Source organism: Thermobia domestica, chromosome 16, assembly GCF_964235325.1.
Source record: "Thermobia domestica chromosome 16, izTheDome1.hap1.1, whole genome shotgun sequence".
NCBI classification, from domain to species: domain Eukaryota; kingdom Metazoa; phylum Arthropoda; class Insecta; order Zygentoma; family Lepismatidae; genus Thermobia; species Thermobia domestica.
The window spans coordinates 134,592,779-134,612,127 of NC_137469.1; the positions used below are offsets into that span (position 1 = coordinate 134,592,779).

General features: G+C 37.9%; 1 protein-coding gene across 2 annotated transcripts in view; it reads right to left on the reverse strand.

Moving 5' to 3' along the window:
* Positions 1 to 3,054, reverse strand: part of LOC145673433 (UDP-glucose 4-epimerase-like) — a 124,994-nt gene extending 121,940 nt beyond the window's left edge. The window contains exons 1-2 of one of the 2 annotated variants that reach the window (XM_081743133.1): positions 2,970 to 3,054; positions 1,063 to 1,122 (exon numbers count right to left, since the gene is read on the reverse strand). The gene's annotated coding sequence lies outside the window, so the exon portion shown is untranslated. Of the gene's footprint in view, positions 1 to 1,062; positions 1,465 to 2,969 lie in introns of those variants that run through there. The other variant, XM_081743135.1, reaches the window with a different exon arrangement.
* Positions 3,055 to 19,349: the final 16,295 nt, after the last annotated feature.

Here is a 19,349-nt window from a genome sequence, read left to right on the forward strand (position 1 = left end):
GCTCCGAATTGACCCCCCCCCTAGATCCGGCCCTGGGCTTAGATTCTATATTGGAAATGAAAAACTTATTGAAACAAACAAATTAGGCCTAATTGTAGCTCATTTCTGACTTAGATCTAAAAGCTTTTAGTATTCGTCAATTTGCCTTTAAATTACTTACAAACGCTGCTAAGCTTCAATTCCTTTCGAAAACTTGAAGGTTAAATCAAAATGAACATTTCGAAATATTCTGTTTACGTCAGATTCCAAAATTGCCTCCCCCCTGAGGGTGTGTAAGCTGCTGGGAGAAATAAAGCGCAAATATTATTAATCAAGGACTAACCACTTGCAGCAACCATTTACAGTTCAGCTTTAGGGAACTTCACAACGCCACACGTTTGACATTTTATCTTTGTTATGGAAAGGAGGGATATGTGAAGTATGCAGGGTACGTAGAAAGAGGGTGCCAAATAAATAAGATTGGGAACCACTGGTCTACGTGAATTCGTTTTGACATTTCGCTTGCTAAAACTGCATAGCCCCTTTCAAAATAGTATGCTAATGCAATCACCTACTGATGCATCCACTTCACGTAAGCGACCAAAGTAAACAGTAGTGAAAGCTCTGAAGATGAACACATCTTCCCTCAAGGAAAAGAAGTCATCAACGGTATTGTGACGCAAGGGCATTCAAAGAAATAAAATAAATATATAAAAGGAATACTGTTACGTGGCAACATTGCTATTCAGTTTCCCTTTCATTAGAAACTGAAATAATGACATTACGACATTAGTCACGTTATTAAACTTCTGCAAGAACTGAAATAATGATAACTGAATATAGTTCTATAACTGCAATGAAACTTAAAGACACAGTAGCAGAAACGGAACAAAATATAATCAACTAATGTTTCGCTAAAAATGGCTTGACAGTAATTTAAGTATTTTCGAAGCAGACGACGTTACTTCAGACACATGTACTTGAGCTTCAAAGATCAAATTAGCACTTGAATTTATCCAACATAGGAAAACAAAATCATGCTAAATAACATATATCAGAATACAGTAATAACAAAGTACTCACCTAATATAAATACGACCAAACGTAACATAAAAAACCCGACCTTCCCGTGGAGTGTTCTGTCCGGAGAATAGTGATGGGCACTATCGAATGAATACTATCGAATTATTCGATAGTTTTGTACTATCGAATGTATTCGATAGGCCCGGCAGACTATCGAATGATTTTTTTTTTCTTTGTAGGGGGCAAACACACCAGCACTTGAGCTTAACTATCTGACAGACTGCTTTCGCTCTCCAGACCAGACTATCGATAGTTTACCGTTAGGCGGCCCTGTCGCCTTGCTGCATGTTGAAAGGGAGAAACCAGAAGGGTTATTACGCCCTCTTCCGAGCCTAGCAGAACGCGCCACATGAATGAATGTTTTTGAATAGCAGCGAGTGAATTCCAGCCTGTTGATAGTTATATTAAGACTTCAGGGGCCGTAGTGTCTTGCTATGAGGCCCTGAAAAAGGCTTAATATCACTACTAGTTTTTCGCTACCGAATGAATTTCAACCAATAGTGGACTGTTAAAAACTATCGAATGAATTTCAGCCAATGGCGGGCAATGGAGAATTGAGGAAAGAAGTGACTGCATACATATGCTCAGTTTGCAACGTTATCGTGTCACCAGAAGAGAGAGGGGAGGGTACAATTTCCCCTTCAAGTTCCATTTCGATGTGTATTGCATCCCGAAAAGAAATCCCGATCTAAGGGGAGAGTTCATTTACCGTACGTGGACAACTGTCAGCTGATCTGAGCAATTTCAAGCACCAGCTATGATAAAATATATGTAGTATATGCTGCGAAGAGGAAAACCTTATGATTTTACTTACCGTAACTGAAATTTTGAAAATGACTAACCTTTCTTTCTTCTAGCAATATTATAATTTCATAATTGGGCTGAAAGCATTTATAGGTTCTTAATTCAGTGATGTTTAAAATAGGTTTCTTAGGGAATTTAAAGTAGAAATGGAATCTAATTTAATGCTCAACAGTTATGCCTTTAAGTCAAAATTCGGATTTTTTTTTTTTGCATAGTATTAAGAAATGAGGGGAAGGGTGGTTAGCGCAAGGACAACAGCCCCCCCCCCAATAATCCGATTTAAAATGTGTTTTTTGTGGAGAAATGTGACGATTTGTGTCCGACTTCCTTCCAATGTTGAAGACAATTCTGCTCCCCTGATCCTGCACAGCATTGTCTTTCAACTTCATATCGTAAATATTTTGAATACCACTAAAAAAAAATCTTACCCCCACCCCCAATGTTTAAGACAGATTTGCGCCGATGTAGGCGTAGCCAGACTTTTTTTTTTTTTTTAAGCGGGATATGTCTACTCTACATACAAATGCTGTTGCAGTCCCAACAAGTAAGGAGATTGCAATCCTTATTTCTGTTGCCGGGTTGGCAGGAAGTGTCACAAAGAGTGCACATACTAACAATCGTCAAGCAATCTTTGCATTCTCGAAATGTATTTTTGTCCCACTTTTACAGTTATCAATAATGTGTTTGATATAATAGTATGAGCATCATAAACTAATTAAAGAACCAAGAGACTGGGTTGAATAGTAGCTGAGGGAAAAATCTGTCATACATTGCAACGGAGAAACGAATTTCTTTTGCCGCTGACCTTTCACTCGAGCGACGCGGTATTCCGCTTCTGCTTCTACTTGTAAACGACTCTCTTCCCTCCTCATCCGCCTTGTTAATCTGCGGACCTCTCCCTAGAGACTCCAGGGAGTGTAGTCCAGTGTAGACTTGTCAGTCAGACTATCGAATGAACGTTTAGGTAGCAGAGAAGCATGTAGGAACACAATATTTGAATGAATGAAAAACTATCGGACTATCGAATAAAAACTATCGATAGTTCAAAACAACTATCGAATGATCATTCGATAGGAAAAAGTATTCGATAGTGCCCATCACTACCGGAGAATGTTGATGTTTTCAAAGCTTAAGCACACGAACGCCCCTCTTCCTCTTAAGCATGACGTATCCCCAACGTTGTCAAATTTACCAAAGTCAACGCAATTCCTCTTCTCCAGACTACACTGTGTGACCTCCAGCTGTAGTACGTAAAAAGAAAGAGAAAAAAATCACCAATTTCAATGTTTAGTACGTACAACATATGTCACTGCCAGAAATACTCCGGCTTTAATATCACGGAATACTCACATTTAAAAAAATGTAAGTTACTACAGCAAACAAAGTTTCGATTATTTTTCTTTTGTGAAAAGTGGTTGATAGAAGTTGCGCAGGTTCATATACCTTGGTAGAATTTATTACATTTCTTTTCTTTCTTTTTTTTCCTTTTTTTTAAATGATTTTTCCATCGTTATGTGGAAGAATTCTAATACATTTTTACCCGAAGGGCAATGGGTCTGACTGAGTGCGTTGACACTTTGTTCCCGCTCAAGTTGTTCATCTCCTCAGGGGCTTTTTGTCTATTCTTCATTGCTTCCAATCCTCCTGCACTTCTTTTTAATTGCAATGTCAAGGTCGACAAACTCGGTAAGTTTCTGAAGAAGAATCCGTTGAAATCATATCAGGGAGTTGTAGCTATGAATGAAAGAATGCCGTTCTGTAGTTATTAAATATTTGAATAGGTATTTTGATTTACTATTTATTTAAATATTTTTTCTTACATATTAATTCTTGTTCACCGCATGACATGAAGCGATTGCATTTTAGAGTATATCAAAGGTTACAGGTTTGAATTTCGCAGCCGGGGGTTTTAGTTTCACCGGGACAACTAACTCCATGTTTCATCACCACACAAATAATAATAATAATAATAATAATAATAATAATAATAATAATAATAATAATAATAATAATAATAATAATAATAATAATAATAATAATAATCTTTCAGTTCAAACACGATTATCCTGTTAGACTAAGGGAAATGGATGATTAAGGCAAGTGAATGATTATGGAAGAATTGGTGCAAATGAAATAAAATCAAATCTTTAAGTTTTACGTATTACGGTAATGCCGGCTAGGCTAAAGATATACGGTGATGATGAGAAATAAATGAAATGGTGAAATGAAGGAAGTGGGAGGAAACGGGAGAACCCCGAGAAAACCCACGCACACGGTGTTTGTTTACCACAAAACTCACTTGGTCCGAGCTGGAATTCAACCAAGGACCCCATGCACCAGAGGTGAACAGTCTACCACTGAGCCACCGCCGCCCCGGAAGAATTGGTGGAATGAGAATATGGGAGGAAACGAGAGTACCGCGAGAAAACCCACAAACACGATGTTGTTCACCCGAGGATTGAACCAGGGACCCCACGCAACAAGGTAAGTGTTTTACCACTGAGTTACCGTGCCCCCCCTGATCACCACAAAAGAAAGCTAAATGCAACAAAGGCAGCGCACAGTGATGTAATTTTGAACACCAATGAAAACAAAGAAAATCTTATAATTAAATTCAACGTCGTTTACAGTCAGGGCCGGAACTGCAAGTTTTTGGGTGGCGGCAAATGCCCTTGGACCAGTTTTTCTCATACTGGAAATCATAGAAATTTTAAGACAAACGTTGATATTGAGGGGGTGACACTTTCTAATGGCCCGAGACAGCAAAAATGTTAAACATGTCCCTGTATACATTCAATTGTCTACTTACTGTCGATATTTTTTCATCTGTCACAAACAGTGATGACATAAGAGTGCAGAAGGGGGCGTACGTTCCCCGATGGCATCATCGCCCTGCACCTCCACCACCACTGACTGCCCTCCAGATATGCTGTATTGTAATGTGAGTCCAATGATATAAAACTACTGTATTATTTTTGGTAAACAAAATATAGCCGTCCCCCCAAAAAGTCTGCGTCCCTCCGTTTGCCCTTCTCCCCAAGAAATCAAAGCTAGCACCACCACTGGTTACCGACGCTGATCGACAACTTCGAGGGTCATTCAATGGTCACTCTACCCTTTCCCGACGCACGAAATTTTGTTGCTCACCTATTCATTGTCCCTTGTAATACATTTGGTAGCCTCTGCGTAGGCTACTGATCTGTTTGGCTGGAAACGGAATTGGAAAGTTGAAAATAGGTTGGTCCAATGTGGTTTGAAGTACAGGTACTCGTTGGCTAACCAATAATTTGTCGTCATTTAGCCAACAGTTTACCAATCGCAATTTACTTCTTTCGTTGGTGTTACGTTCGCAGTTCAGTTTATTATCAAAGGCCAGGCAATGAGATAAATGAAGACGTGGGAATAAAGTTGGCAGTGGGTAGCGCAGTACCTTTTCTTCTTTGACGACCCAGGATTTTGAATACCCAGGACATTGCTACACACTTGTATGATATTTTATTAATAATTATATACCTAGGTATATTATAATAAAATAAGACTATAATTTTCTATAAAGTAGTGACTCCATGTACTATTGAGCTCATCCGTGGCTAAGCGGTTAGCGTACGCGCCTTTGGCGTGGGAGAACCGGGTTCGATTCCCGGCGGGAGCTCATGTGGTTCGGATTCCACGTTAATCAGTAGGTCCACGTCTCATATAGCCTCGCTGCTGAAAGGGACGCTAAAGTGCGTTGCAGGCGTTGGTTGCTACAGCCTGTCTCAAAATTGATTTTAACACATATATGCTCTTATTTTTATTTAATTTATTTTTTTATTATTTATTTATTTATTTATTGTTTTGTATTTTGATTTATTTTGGAAAAATAGACAGTTTTCGACCTATTCTTGTTGAGTTTAGTGTCATTTCTTTTTGCTGGTCTCTCATTGGCTAATTATGATACTGGGTGAGAAACGACCTGGGACAAATATATAAGCTTTAACAATGACAAAATACGTAAGTGGGTCGTTTTCGACCCGGGGGGCTTTAGCTATTAAATGATTTAGGAATTTTAATTCTAAAATTTCGCGATACACACTATGGGACTGCGTAATAGCCTACAGCAGTGTCACTACATATCGTTTGGGAATCACTTAGCTAGCATACACTTTCGCACTATTAAGAAAAGTCCCACTGGGAATATGATTAATATACAGTACATGCCTTCGGTATGCGAGATCCGGGTTCGATTCCCAGTAGAAACTCATGTGTTTGAAATCCCAAGTTAAGCTATAGATCAAGCGTCCAATCTGATTTGGCTTCGGTGCTGTAAGGAATGATAAAAGCTAATCCAACAAACCCACTGTTGGTTCTACTGTACATGCTGCTAGGGGTAATTCGATCCACAGTTTTCTTACTATAAACAGATCAAAAATAACAAGAAATTTCTTCCAGATTCACTTTTAAATCACCTCACGTTGCCTTATAATAGCTGCGTTAGCAGTCTTATCTAACATCATTCCACAGACTTCTTATGCAAAACACTTGAATGGAATTCTACGAACGTCGGCAAGTTTGTTTGATGTATACGGTTATCAAACTGCAATAGCTAGCGTATTTTCCTCCAACGTGAGATTGTGGGTCTTCCAGCGTGTTCATGGAACTTACGTAATGGCATCGTACAACAGTGGCGTACGCAAGGAGGGTCGAGATTTAACACTTCTTGAGCAAGATGTCATGGAAAAATAAACATTTACTAACTTATATACTGTACCAGGTCATTCAGAAACTTCATAGCCTAACAATGGAACAACATGAATTAATGAATCAAAGTACAATTATTTTTCAGTATATTCTCTCTTAAGTTCAATATATTTTATCCAGCGATTTTCCAATTCATTTATCCCATCTCTAAAGTGATTTTCCTAAGTTCTCGAAAATATTCATCTATGGTTGCTACAACTTCTTCAATTGATGAAAAACGCTTATATTTGGTTTTTTTTTTTTTTTTTTGAAATTTAGAAACAGATGAAAGTGAGAAGAGCCCAAATTTGGTGAGTATGGTGCATACCAGAGATGGTCATTTTTCCTAACCCTCCCTCACCCTCACCCTCCATCACACTCACCCTTCATTGACGCCCTCCCCTCACCCTCCCTCACCCTCACCCTCCATTGACGCCCTCACACTTACCCTCCCTCACACTCATCCTCCATTGACGCCCTCACACTCACCTTCCCTCACACTCACCCTCCATTGACGCCCTCACACTCACCCTCCATTGACGCCCTCACACTCACCCTCCATTGACGGCCTCCCCTCACCCTCCCTCACACTCGCCCTCAATTACTTTATCGCCCTCACCCTCAACTACTAAAATGAGGGTGAGGGCGGCCCTCAAGAGGGCAAAATGAGGGAGGATGAGGGTGAGTGCAAACCTGTTTTTGCGTTAACATTCAAAATGAAACATTTCTTGCGTTGGCAGCTGGGAAAGTTTAAATTAGAAGGTGCGACTCAGAAGCCGTACACAGCTGTAATACAACACGTATAAATTCTCATATGGACATAAGCCCGTATCCAGGGGGGCTAGGGGCCGGTACCCCCTAAATTTTTGTTGCCCCCCTTAAATTTTTACGGTAGGCTTGCAAATGAACTATAATATAGTGATGAACTATATTATGGTTGGATCGACCCCCCCCCCTTACATTTTTGGGCTGGCTATGCGTGTGTGCACCTTCTGTTGCATTTGGGTGCAAATTCGTCAATACTGTAATTTCGGTAGATTTTCTTAGTATCCTCTTTTCTAACATAGTGTATGTAACATAACAGTATGTAACATAGTGAAATTTAGGTGGGCTTGTAAGAAATTGGGAAGGCTTGAACACTCCAAATTAGACCTAGTGACGCCAGTGCCAACAAGCCACATGTCACGAAAGACAACAGGAAATATTTAATGTAATAATAATAAAAAAGTTGAACTGTGTAAATTTAGGACTATAATTGTATATGAAAATCATTATAAATACAATTATGTTTTATATTTAATTGAGCTTTTCTCCCTATCGTGGAACTTATGTCCGGCACGGAATCGAACCCGGATAACCCAAGGATCTCTGCTTCAGATAATAACTGGTTAGAAATGTTCTCCTTCAAATAAAATGGAATGAAATATTCAGTTTAACGTCCCACGTTTATGCTCCGAGGCTAAGAGAGACGATGATGATGAAAAATGAATCAAATGGTGGAATGAAGAAAGTGGAATTGAACGGAAGAACCCCGAAAAAAACACCGCATCCGGTGTTTGTCCACCACAAAGTTTACTCGGCGCTCCTTCAAATAAAGTACAGCTACAAATAAAACATTTTCTACCCTAGAAGAAAGAATCTCCTTTTCATTGTTCCGTCCATTAAATGTGCATATTAACAATTGCTCTACTGAAACCATCCCTGCAGCTAGTGATGTGAAGTGGAAAATTTTCCGATTAAAACTTCCCATTTCTGAAAATTTTCCATCCTAAACAAATATTCACTATCAAGTATTAACTCCACATTAAGCCATGATATTGATTGAATCCGTGAATAGAAATATGACATTACAGCAAATAATCTTCCAACTTTCTAGGTCCTATAATGGGTATATATATAAATGTTATTGAGTACCTGGTAATAAACCTAGTATTTGATAAGACAAGAATTATATGATAGAACAAGCGAGTATCGTTCTACGGTATGAAACTACGGTAAACTTCCAAACTATACAAATTCAATAGTAAAACTGGAAATAGTAGAAACCGGAAGTAGTTGACTTCTACCACTTACGGTTTAAATATTAGGTTGTCGAAGGAGATGGGACCTATTATTGGAACGACGAATCGTTTCCCGAAAACCGTTTCTCAATAGCTCTTACCGTTTTTGAGTTATGACCATATTGTTAAAACCAGAAGTGGTTCAATATAGCTTCTGTTTAACTCGAAGATTGGTGAAAGAGATGGAACCTATTCTTGGGATGCTGAATCGATTCCCGAAAACCGCTTGTCGATAGCACTTACCGTTTTAGGTCTAGGAAAATCAATATTGAAACCAGAAGTAGTAGTGAATTTATACCACTTCCAGTTTTAGTAGAAATGCAGGAGTTAAGGTGGTTCCTTTCATATCCACCTATTTCCGAAAACCGTTTGCCGATCGCTTTTACTGTTTTTTACTCGTGGTGTTTAATTTGAAACCGGAAATTTCCGATTTCTACCACTTCCGGTTTAACAGATTGACTGCCAAGGTGATTTGAGGGTACCTGTTAAGTAGGAGGTTGTTGAAGGAGATGCAACCTATTATTGGGATGCTGGATCGATTCCTAAAAACCGCTTGTCAATAGCTCTTACCGATTTTGATGTGATACCTGTTGACAGACAGACACACAGACGGACACAGCCGTTCTATAAGACTTCCCTTTCATTTGCATAGCGTAGTTTGGAAGTCTAAAAATACGTATATAGCCAAAAGCAGGAAATATCTTTCTATTTTGATAATTAAATATAGTTATTTATGTGGCTTGCAGCTTTGTACTTTTCTTATAAATATTTTTTTCTTACTTAGGAGAAGAAATAAAGATTTTTCTTAGTTACAATTTCAGAATGAATGAATATATGAATATTTATTAGTTTCTCTTCTGAACGAATATATGAAAAAAAAACATTATTTCCTGAGAACTTCTAGTATTTTTAACGGGTTACTTTCGTTAAACTTTGAAATTTTCGGTAGCCAAAAACTTGCAGTAGATATTTTTTATATATTTCGTAACTATTATTTCTATAAAGTGAAAATATATACATATAGAAAAGTAATAAAGCTATGAGAAACATCTTGTCTTCGCGCATGAAAAGCGTATGAAACTGATGGAATATTGATATGACGATTTTCTGTGAACGACGATTAATTCTAAGAAAAAAACTACATTACATTTTCTAACATATTTTCCAGAAATGAAGAATTGCAAGATAATTAATTTTATGAACCCTTACCCTCACCCTCACCTCCCTCACACTCACCCTCAACTGACACCCTCACCCTCCCTCACTCACCCTCCCTCACTCACCCTCCATTGACGCCCTCACACTCACTCTCCCTCACACTCACACTCCATTGACGCCCTCACACTCACCCTCCATTGACGCCCTCATACTCACCCTCCCTCACACTCACCCTCAATTACTTTATCGCCCTCACCCTCAACTACTAAAATGAGGGTGAGGTGAGGGTGAGGGCGGCCCTCATGAGGGCAAAATGAGGGAAGATAACCATCTCTGGTGCATACTCTAGCAATTTGTAGTGTGACTCCTTTCATTTGGTCATTTGAGGAGCATTGTTGTGAGCCGATGCACTTTTTGCGTGAAAAATGTTTTTCTTTGATAAACCAGGTCTTTTCTCACGAATTTTTGTGTTCCATACTCCCTGTTATTGTTTTTTACCGCTTTGAAGAAATAAATTAACAACACTCCCTTTGAATCCCCCAAAATTGATGTTATAACCCAAGGGCGCCCATGTTGTGGTTTCCAAGGGGGAGCAAGTATAAGCAACGTTTCAAATATAGTTTCAAATTTTGCTGTAACTAATTTAAAAATTATATTAGGTTTTCGTTATTCCCAAGTACAATTTCCTCTTAGGGAGGGCGAGCGCCCCACCTTGCCCTCCCTGATGGGCGCACTTGTTATAACCTTCTTTCATGATTTTCACCACTTTGGGTACTTTGCAGTTGAAAACCGAGCTCAGTGCACTCTGTGGTTTGTTGTCGCAATTCAGAATCATAGTGGTAAACCTAAGTCTCATTCACGGGATTCCATCTGCTAGAATCACCGTAGTATCGGATCTCCCCAATAAACTGCCTTCCTAACTCAACATACATTTGTACACTTTCTGAATCAAATAATATTTGTTTAACAATGAAATGATTGATGTAGCATGAACATTTGATCTTGCATTTCATCTGTGCTTTATCTTATGAAAATTACCTAGTTATATTATTTCTTTTCAGAAAATATAGATGGAAGTATTTTACAGTTACTTATTGTCTTTTCGGATGCAGAATAATACCCGTTCAATACTACATAGACGTAGTGGCTTGTAGTATTGGACCCCTCCCTATAAAGCGTGAACCCCTCCCAACAAAAATTGCTGGGCACGCGCCTAGTCTCATTCGTAATTACAAATCAATTCCCAAGGTCATTTTTATTCCTGCGAGATGCTAATTCGTACGGAACAAGACAGATTGTGTGATCTTGATCTCCTCTATTATTGTTATTAAGTATTATTGACAGGTCCTGGATCTAATGAGTATCTTTCTTTCTTAGGTTCGGGCCTGGAAATGTTTCTTCCACGTTTCTTGATTTTCAGCTTACTCTTTTAACTCTTTCCAAATCATCGATCAGTTGTGTTCTTTATCTTACTCCTCACTTTCCTTCCATCTTTCCCTCTACGGCATTATGAACAAGACAATTTCTTCGCAAGATATGTCCAATCAAATTGAACTTCCCAAGAAGGATGCTGGCTAAAAGCGTCCTCTTCTCTCCTATTCGTTTTAAACATCTTCGTTCGTTGCTCTCTCCATCCATTTTACCTTTATCTTCCTCTAACACAGGATTTCGAAACTCTCTACATATTTCTTCTCGAACTTTTATAATGTCCAAGTCTCTGAACCATACTTCTTTATTCCAATATTAAGCCTGCTAGTTAAGAGTAATTTTTATTTGTTGAATGCTTCTTTAGCTATGACGATGCTTGAACTGATCTCTTTGGTGCAGTAAGCGCCTCTCCACAAAATATTTCCCAGATATTTGAAATTATCGACCTCTTCAAGTTCTTTTTGTTCTACTCTGATCCGTAAGGATGTGTTTCACGGAATATTTTCATGACTTTCCATTTTTTGGCGTTGATTTCCATTTTATATTTTTTCCCAGTGTCCATCATCTACTGTAAGCCTTCTTCGGTTCTAGCTATAAGAACGTGTCATTCGCATACCTGACCTTTTTAATGATCTGCCCTCCAATCTTGAAATCTCCAACTTCCAGTAATGCCTTCTTGATTAACCATTCACTGTAAATGTTGAATAAATGAGATGACATACTACATCCTTGTCTGACTCCTCTTCCAATCTCCACACTATTACTTTCTCCTTCATTCCTGTCCTATGTACAGGTTGTGAATTAGTCGTCGATCTCTCCAGTTGACGCCAATTTCTTTAAGTATTTGCAGAAGTTTTGTCCAATTGATCATGTCGAAAACTTTTTACAAATCCATGAAGCACAAACACAAACCTTCACTTACGTCAAGAACTCATTCTGTACAAACTAATTATTTGCTGAGCAAAACTATATATTTTCATTAAAAATTAAACGTGTTACAGTTTCACCAACTAACTTTTGGCTTCATCAGACACTATGTGGTACAGGATAACTGTACAATCGTATATACATCCTATACGATATATATACGATTGATAATCATAAGATGTATATACAATTGTACAGTTATCCTGTATCACATAGTGTCTGATGAAGCCAAAGAGTTAGTTGGTGAAACTGTAACACGTGTTGAATTTTAATGAAAATATATAGTTTTGCTCAGCAAATAATTAGTTTGTATTTAATTATAACAAAACAAAGCTTCTACTTATGGAAAACTCATTCTGATATAATTCTCATCAAAGCAATAGTATCTCTGGTGTCTTTTCCTTTCTGGAATCCAAATTAATATTTTTCCAACATCTCTTCTAATTTACTTTCCAGCTGCCTGTTGAACATCAGCACAATCATCTTTCTGATATGAGAAATAAGGCTAATGATTCTGTGATCACTGCATTTCTTTGCCTGCTTTTCCATGAATAATACAATCATTGCAACATCAAGAATATCCTTTGGCCATTCTCCACTCAGATGGATCTTTTAATAAGTGAAGTCAGTACTTTCATTACATTGTCTTAGTAGTAATGGGGCGACTTGGCCTCACTTTTTGGCCCCTGGGTCCCTGCCTCAGGACCCATGGTCCCTGGCCGGGGTCAATGACCTAGGGGTACCTAGGACCACCCCCTCTAAATTTTGGCAGGGGTACCATGGCCCACCCCCTAAATTTTGGCAGGGGTACATAGGACCACCCCCCTTAAATTTTGGAAATTGCCAAATCTAAAAATTTGGTATGGTAGCCTAGGACCATAGTATGTACCTCTATTAGTATTGGGTGTCTATGTCGTTCCCTTTCATGGGTAAAAAATTGCCAAAAATTCAAATTTCGGGGGTTTTTGACCTAATTTATCCCCTTGGATGAGGTGTTATTACCCTATATAGTTATATGGGCGTATACAGGGGTCCATTCCCTTTCATAAGACATGGGTACATTAATGCACCCCTTTAAAAATTTGGGAGGGGTACCTTGGCCCACCCCTTAAATTTTGGAAATTGTCCAATTTCAACATTGGGTATTATAGTATAGGACCCTAATATGTACTATGATAAATTTGGGTGGTCCACCTCATTCCCTTTTAGGGGTACATAGGACCACCACCCTTAAATTTTGGAAATTGCCAAATCTAAAAATTTGGTGTGGTAGCCTAGGACCATAGTATGTACCTCTATCAGTATTGGGTGTCTATGTCGTTCCCTTTCATGGGTAAAAAATTGCCAAAAATTTAAATTTCGGGGTTTTTTGACCTAATTTATCCCCTTTGATGAGGTATTATTACCCTATATAGTTATATGGACGTATACAGGGGTCCATTACTTTTCATAACATATGGGTATATTAATGCACCCCGGGAGGGGTACCTTGACCCACCCCTTAAATTTTGGAAATTGACCAATTTAAACATTGGGTATTATAGTACAGGACCCTAATATGTATCATGATAAATTTGGGCGGTCCACCTCGTTTCCTTCCAGGGGCACAAAATTGCCAAAATATAAACGTAAGCAATACGTTATACCACGTGTTTGATTTTTGGTCGATTTTATCCCCTTTGATGAGATGTTATTACCTTATATGGTTATATGGTCATGTATAGGGGTCCATTCCCTTTCATAAGATATCGGTATATTTGTACACTCCTTTAAAAATTTGGGAGGGGTACTTTGGCCCACCCCTTAAATTTTGGAAATTGCCCAATTTAAACATTTGGTATTATAGTACCGGACCTTAACATGTATTATGATAAATTTGGGTGTTCCACCTCGTTCCCTTTTAGGGGTACAAAATTGTCAAAATATAAACGTAAGCAATACGTTGTACCACGTGTTTGGTCTTTTGGCCCAATTTATCCTCTTGGATGAGGTTCTATTACCTTATATGGTTATATGGTTATGTATAGGGGTCTATTCCCTATCATAAGACATAGGTACATTTGTCCACTCCTTTAAAAATTTGGGAGGGGTACTTTGGCCCACCCCTTAAATTTTGGAAATTGACCAATTTAAACATTTGGTATTATAGTACTGGACCTTAACATGTATTATGATAAATTTGGGTGTTCCACCTCGTTCCCTTTTAGGGGTACAAAATTGTCAAAATATAAACGTAAGCAATACGTTGTACCACGTGTTTGGTCTTTTGGCCCAATTTATCCTCTTGGATGAGGTTCTATTACCTTATATGGTTATATGGTTATGTATAGGGGTCTATTCCCTATCATAAGACATAGGTACATTTGTGCACTCCTTTAAAAATTTGGGAGGGGTACTTTGGCCCACCCCTTAAATTTTGGAAATTGACCAATTTAAACATTTGGTATTATAGTACCGGACCTTAACATGTATTATTATGATAAATTTGGGTGTTCCACCTCGTTCCCTTTTAGGGGTACAAAATTGTCAAAATATAAACGTAAGCAATACGTTGTACCACGTGTTTGGTCTTTTGGCCCAATTTATCCTCTTGGATGAGGTTCTATTACCTTATATGGTTATATGGTTATGTATAGGGGTCTATTCCCTATCATAAGACATAGGTACATTTGTGCACTCCTTTAAATTTTTTGGGAGGGGTACTTTGGCCCACCCCTTAAATTTTGGAAATTGCTCATTTTATATATTTGGTATTATAGTACCGGACCTTAACATGTATTATTATGATAAATTTGGGTGTTCCACCTCGTTCCCTTTTAGGGGTACGAAATTGCCAAATTTTAGTACAACCACGTGTTTGGTCTTTTGGCCCAATTTGTCCTCTTGGATGAGGTCCTATTACCTTATATGGTTATATGGTCATGTATAGGGGTCCATTACCTAACATAAGACATAGGTACATTTGTGCACTATTTAAATTTTTTTGGGAGGGGTACTTTGGCCCACCCCTTAAATTTTGGAAATTGCTCATTTTATATATTTGGTATTATAGTACCGGACCCTAACATGTATTATGATAAATTTGGGTAGTTCACCTTGTTCCCTTTCATGCGTAAAAAAAATTGCCAAATTTTACTACAACCACCTGGTACAACCAGGCAGGGACCCAGGGGCCAAAAAGTGAGGCCAAGTCGCCCCATTACTACTGTCTTCTAATTCCATAAACAAATCCGTTGGTATGTCGTCGTCTCCAGTGCCTTTCTTCCTTCCCATGTCTTTGATGCTTGTACTACTTCACTTTTCAATATACCCGGTCCTTTCTTTTCATCACTCATCTCTTCCTCTACTTCGATCGCCATATATTTTAGACCGTTCTTCTGGTCATATAGATCCTTTATGTATTCCTCCCAGATTCTAAGAATTCTTTCGGGGTCGATGGCTACATGATCTTTATGATCTTCGATTCCAAACGTGTGTATACTTTTGTTAGCTTTCCCTCCTAATTCATGTGTTTTCTGGTACATCAGATTATATCTGCTGCGCCGTTGAAGTTCCATTATTTCTTCACATCTGTTCCGTGTACTTCTCTTCGGCTTTGTCAATCTCTCATCTTAAATCATTATTCAACCTTCTATATTCTTTGATGTCCGGTTTTCGCTCTTTTGCATTCCTCCATCTTTTTAAGCATAGCTTCAGTTACTCATGGTTTTCTCGGTACTCTTTCCATCCTGCTAACGTCGTTGTTGAGTGTGTCTAGTAGAATCTGTTTAATTTTTCCTCAGCTATTTTCTACACTGCATACCATATCGCCTATTGCACAGAATTTTTCTTCAATTACTTCTTTGACATCACTGTCAAACTTCTTAGTCACTCTAAGATCTTTTTCGATTTCTTCTCTCACTTTTCTTGATTGACTTTAACCCAGTTTGTAATCCGAATTAATGCCTGCTCCTATAGTGTCTTCACGTCCTCGTACACTATTCCAAAAACGTTTGACAAAAGTGTAATCGATTTGGTAGCGTTTCTTATCTCCTGGACTTTTCCGCGTGTACAGCTTGTTTTTCTTTTTTTTCTTTTCTTAAACTATGTATTCATCATCATATCGTGTTGCCTACAACCCAAATAGTCCTACCACTTTATTCACAGCTCCTTCTCCCACTACGCTCTTGAAGTGTCCCATCAGTATCGCGTTGACCTCCTGATGAAATATATCACACTAAACTTGTCATATATTATTTGTACTTCATTGCCATGATCGGTTGTAGGTATGCCTATGTACGTATACTTGTATTATCACAATATCCTCTGCTTCTCCGCTTAGTTTTACAAAGATCAAGTGGTCACTGCAGCATTCTATTTTGGTTACGCTTTTGCTATTTCGTTCATTATTGCTATCGCGACACAATTCTCCACCTTGACCACCTGAATAGAATATCGTGTAAATTCCAGATACTGTCTTACCCTTTTCTGACCATTGCACTTCACTCAAACTCACTATGTTAACTTTATATTTTTTAAATTAATTTTCACTTTTAAATTTTCAAGTTTGCCAGCGCGTCATAAAGTCTTACAAATAATAGAAGTTCAGGTAGTAGAATAAACGAAATTTGAGGATATTTTAGATAAGTTTTCAGCGCTTAAGGTAAAAGAAATAATAACTATAATTTGTGTAGATAAAAAATAATAATCACGATCGAAGTGAAATTACGATAAAGTTTATTCAATCATTTAAAATTTGGTTTTGTAAAAGGATTGTCTTAAACTGAATAAAATATTTTGTATAATACATTTTGGTTTTCTCTACAGTCAAGATGCAATCATGTTAGCAAAGGAGAAATGAAAAAAAAAAAAAAATGAAATCATATGAATAGAAGATTAAGACGATAGGGGGCTCAATTTCCGCGGTTGACCTAGGTGCTATTAACGCTAGAAACACTATTGGTCTACAAAACTAGGGGCTTCTCGTCTCGAAAAGTATATCTGTATCTGTTTGGAAGAGCTTTTGTTTCGTGGACTCTACGCACAGAACGATGGAATTCATGCATTATTAATGTCACCTAATAACTTAACGGCTGGAAAAAATTTGCAGAACAAGATTTTATTCAATCAGGTATATTTTATTCAGAGTGAAACATGAGAACTGAGATATGTGCTTTACAATGCATTATTTGCTATTAATTAATTATTTGTTATTAATTAATACATTTTGAACTATTGTTTAAGTAGTGAGTAAAGACAATTACTTCTATGCTTTATAAACAAAACTCCTTCGTTGCTATATGCGTGGATACGCTCATTCGACACAGGAGACCAGGGTTTGATCTCTGCTGGAAGCTCATGCAATCCGGATATCACGTTAAGATGTAGATACACCTCTCATACAATCTTAGTGCTGAATGGGACCGGTTAACTTCAAATCAACTAACAATGTTTCTAAACATTTCCGTTAGTGGACAGTTCTGGCAAATGTCAAGTAAAAACTGCAAAAGAATACGATGCTGGCGATATATGCTAGGAATATGTTTGCTCTATGGTTATAGATAAATAAAATATGACCTAAGCGAATATTTCTTATAATTTGTTTTAAAGTTTCGATAATTCCCGCCGAGTGAGCTTTGTTGTGGACAAACATCGTGTTCGTCAGTTCTCTCAGTTTCCTCAAAGTTTGGTCATTATAATTCATCTGATCATCGCAGTCTCCCTTAGCCTCGGTGCACAAACGTAGGACGTTAAACTAAAAAAAAAAAAAAAAAAAAGTATCGATAATCAGGTTAGTGTAATAATATTTGCTGTTTTTCTTAGTTTAAACTTTGATGCTTAATTTTGAAGAAAAAAAACTTTAACAATGGTCATGTAACAAACTACCTTAAATTACGAAGTTTTCTCTGCTAATTCAATTGTATAACATTTCTTTGATTTGGGCTGTCTAAGTATGGATGAGATAAGTTTTTTTTTTTTTTTTTTTTTTTTTTTTTTTTTTTTTACGAGTTCAAATTAAGACTATGGCTGTGGAAACTGCAAGCAATATCAACCAAGCATTTGGCCAGGAAACCACCAGTGAACGCACAGCTCAACATTGGTTTCAAACGTTTCGTCAACGAGGTGAAAACTTTAAGATGGTCGTGGACATCCTTCTGTTAAGGATGACGAATTGAGGATCATTATTGAAGCGAACCTCCGCAAAACAACTCAAGAGATTGCAGAACTACTTCGCAATGACAATTCAACACTTGTTCATTTGCACCAAATGAAAAAAAAAAAAAATCAACAAAGGTGTGATTCAAGAACTGAAATAAAAAACAAAAAACTTAGGGATACGAAATCTCTGTCTTTCTTCTTCGTAACAAAAGTGATCTATGTGGCCCCGCGTGGCGCAGTCGCTAACGCTCTCATCTTTGATGCGAGCGATCACGGGATCGATTCCCGATGGGAACACTCGGTCGAAAAAGTTTAACAGCTTTTTCAGGCCAGCCGTCTTGAGTGAGGTTTTGCCTCATTCACACCAAACAAATGACGGGATGGTGCCTAACATAATGGTCCCAGGCCGCTTCCTTTCTTCCCCTTCATCGGATAGTGTGCTGACCGAGGGACGTTATCCCTCATACGTGACGGGCTAAATGGCCATGGTTGCCTACAGTCCTGAAATTTAATTCCTAATCCTAAAAGTGATCGATTTGTTGATCGAATTGTGACATACGACAAGAAATATTGACGGTATTTTGCACAGTTGCTGGACAGCGATGAGAATCCAAAGCACTTCCCCAAATAGATGCTGCATTCAAAGGTAATGGGTACTGTTTCGTAGTTAGCATGTGCAGTCATTCAACCGCAACTTATTGAACCAGACTCGTGTCCAGGAAGGGGCTAGAGCGAGCAATGCCCGCCCTGCATTATTTTTTGCCTCCTCTAAAATAGAAAGTTGGAGGGAATGTTTAAATTAAAACAAAACCAGGTATGAATTTTTTGTTGTTTACCAAATTAAAGTCTGTTAGTGTATTTTGCTCATTTGTGCGTAAAATGATATGCTTTTTGCTGTATACACCAAACATTTCCTATTAGCTTTTACCATTTCAAGAATTTCAAACCGTATTTTGTTCATTTGTGCGTAAAATGATATGCTTTTTTGCTATATACACCAAACATTTCTTATTAGCGTTTACAAGTTCAAGAATTTCAAACTGAAGCACCCTA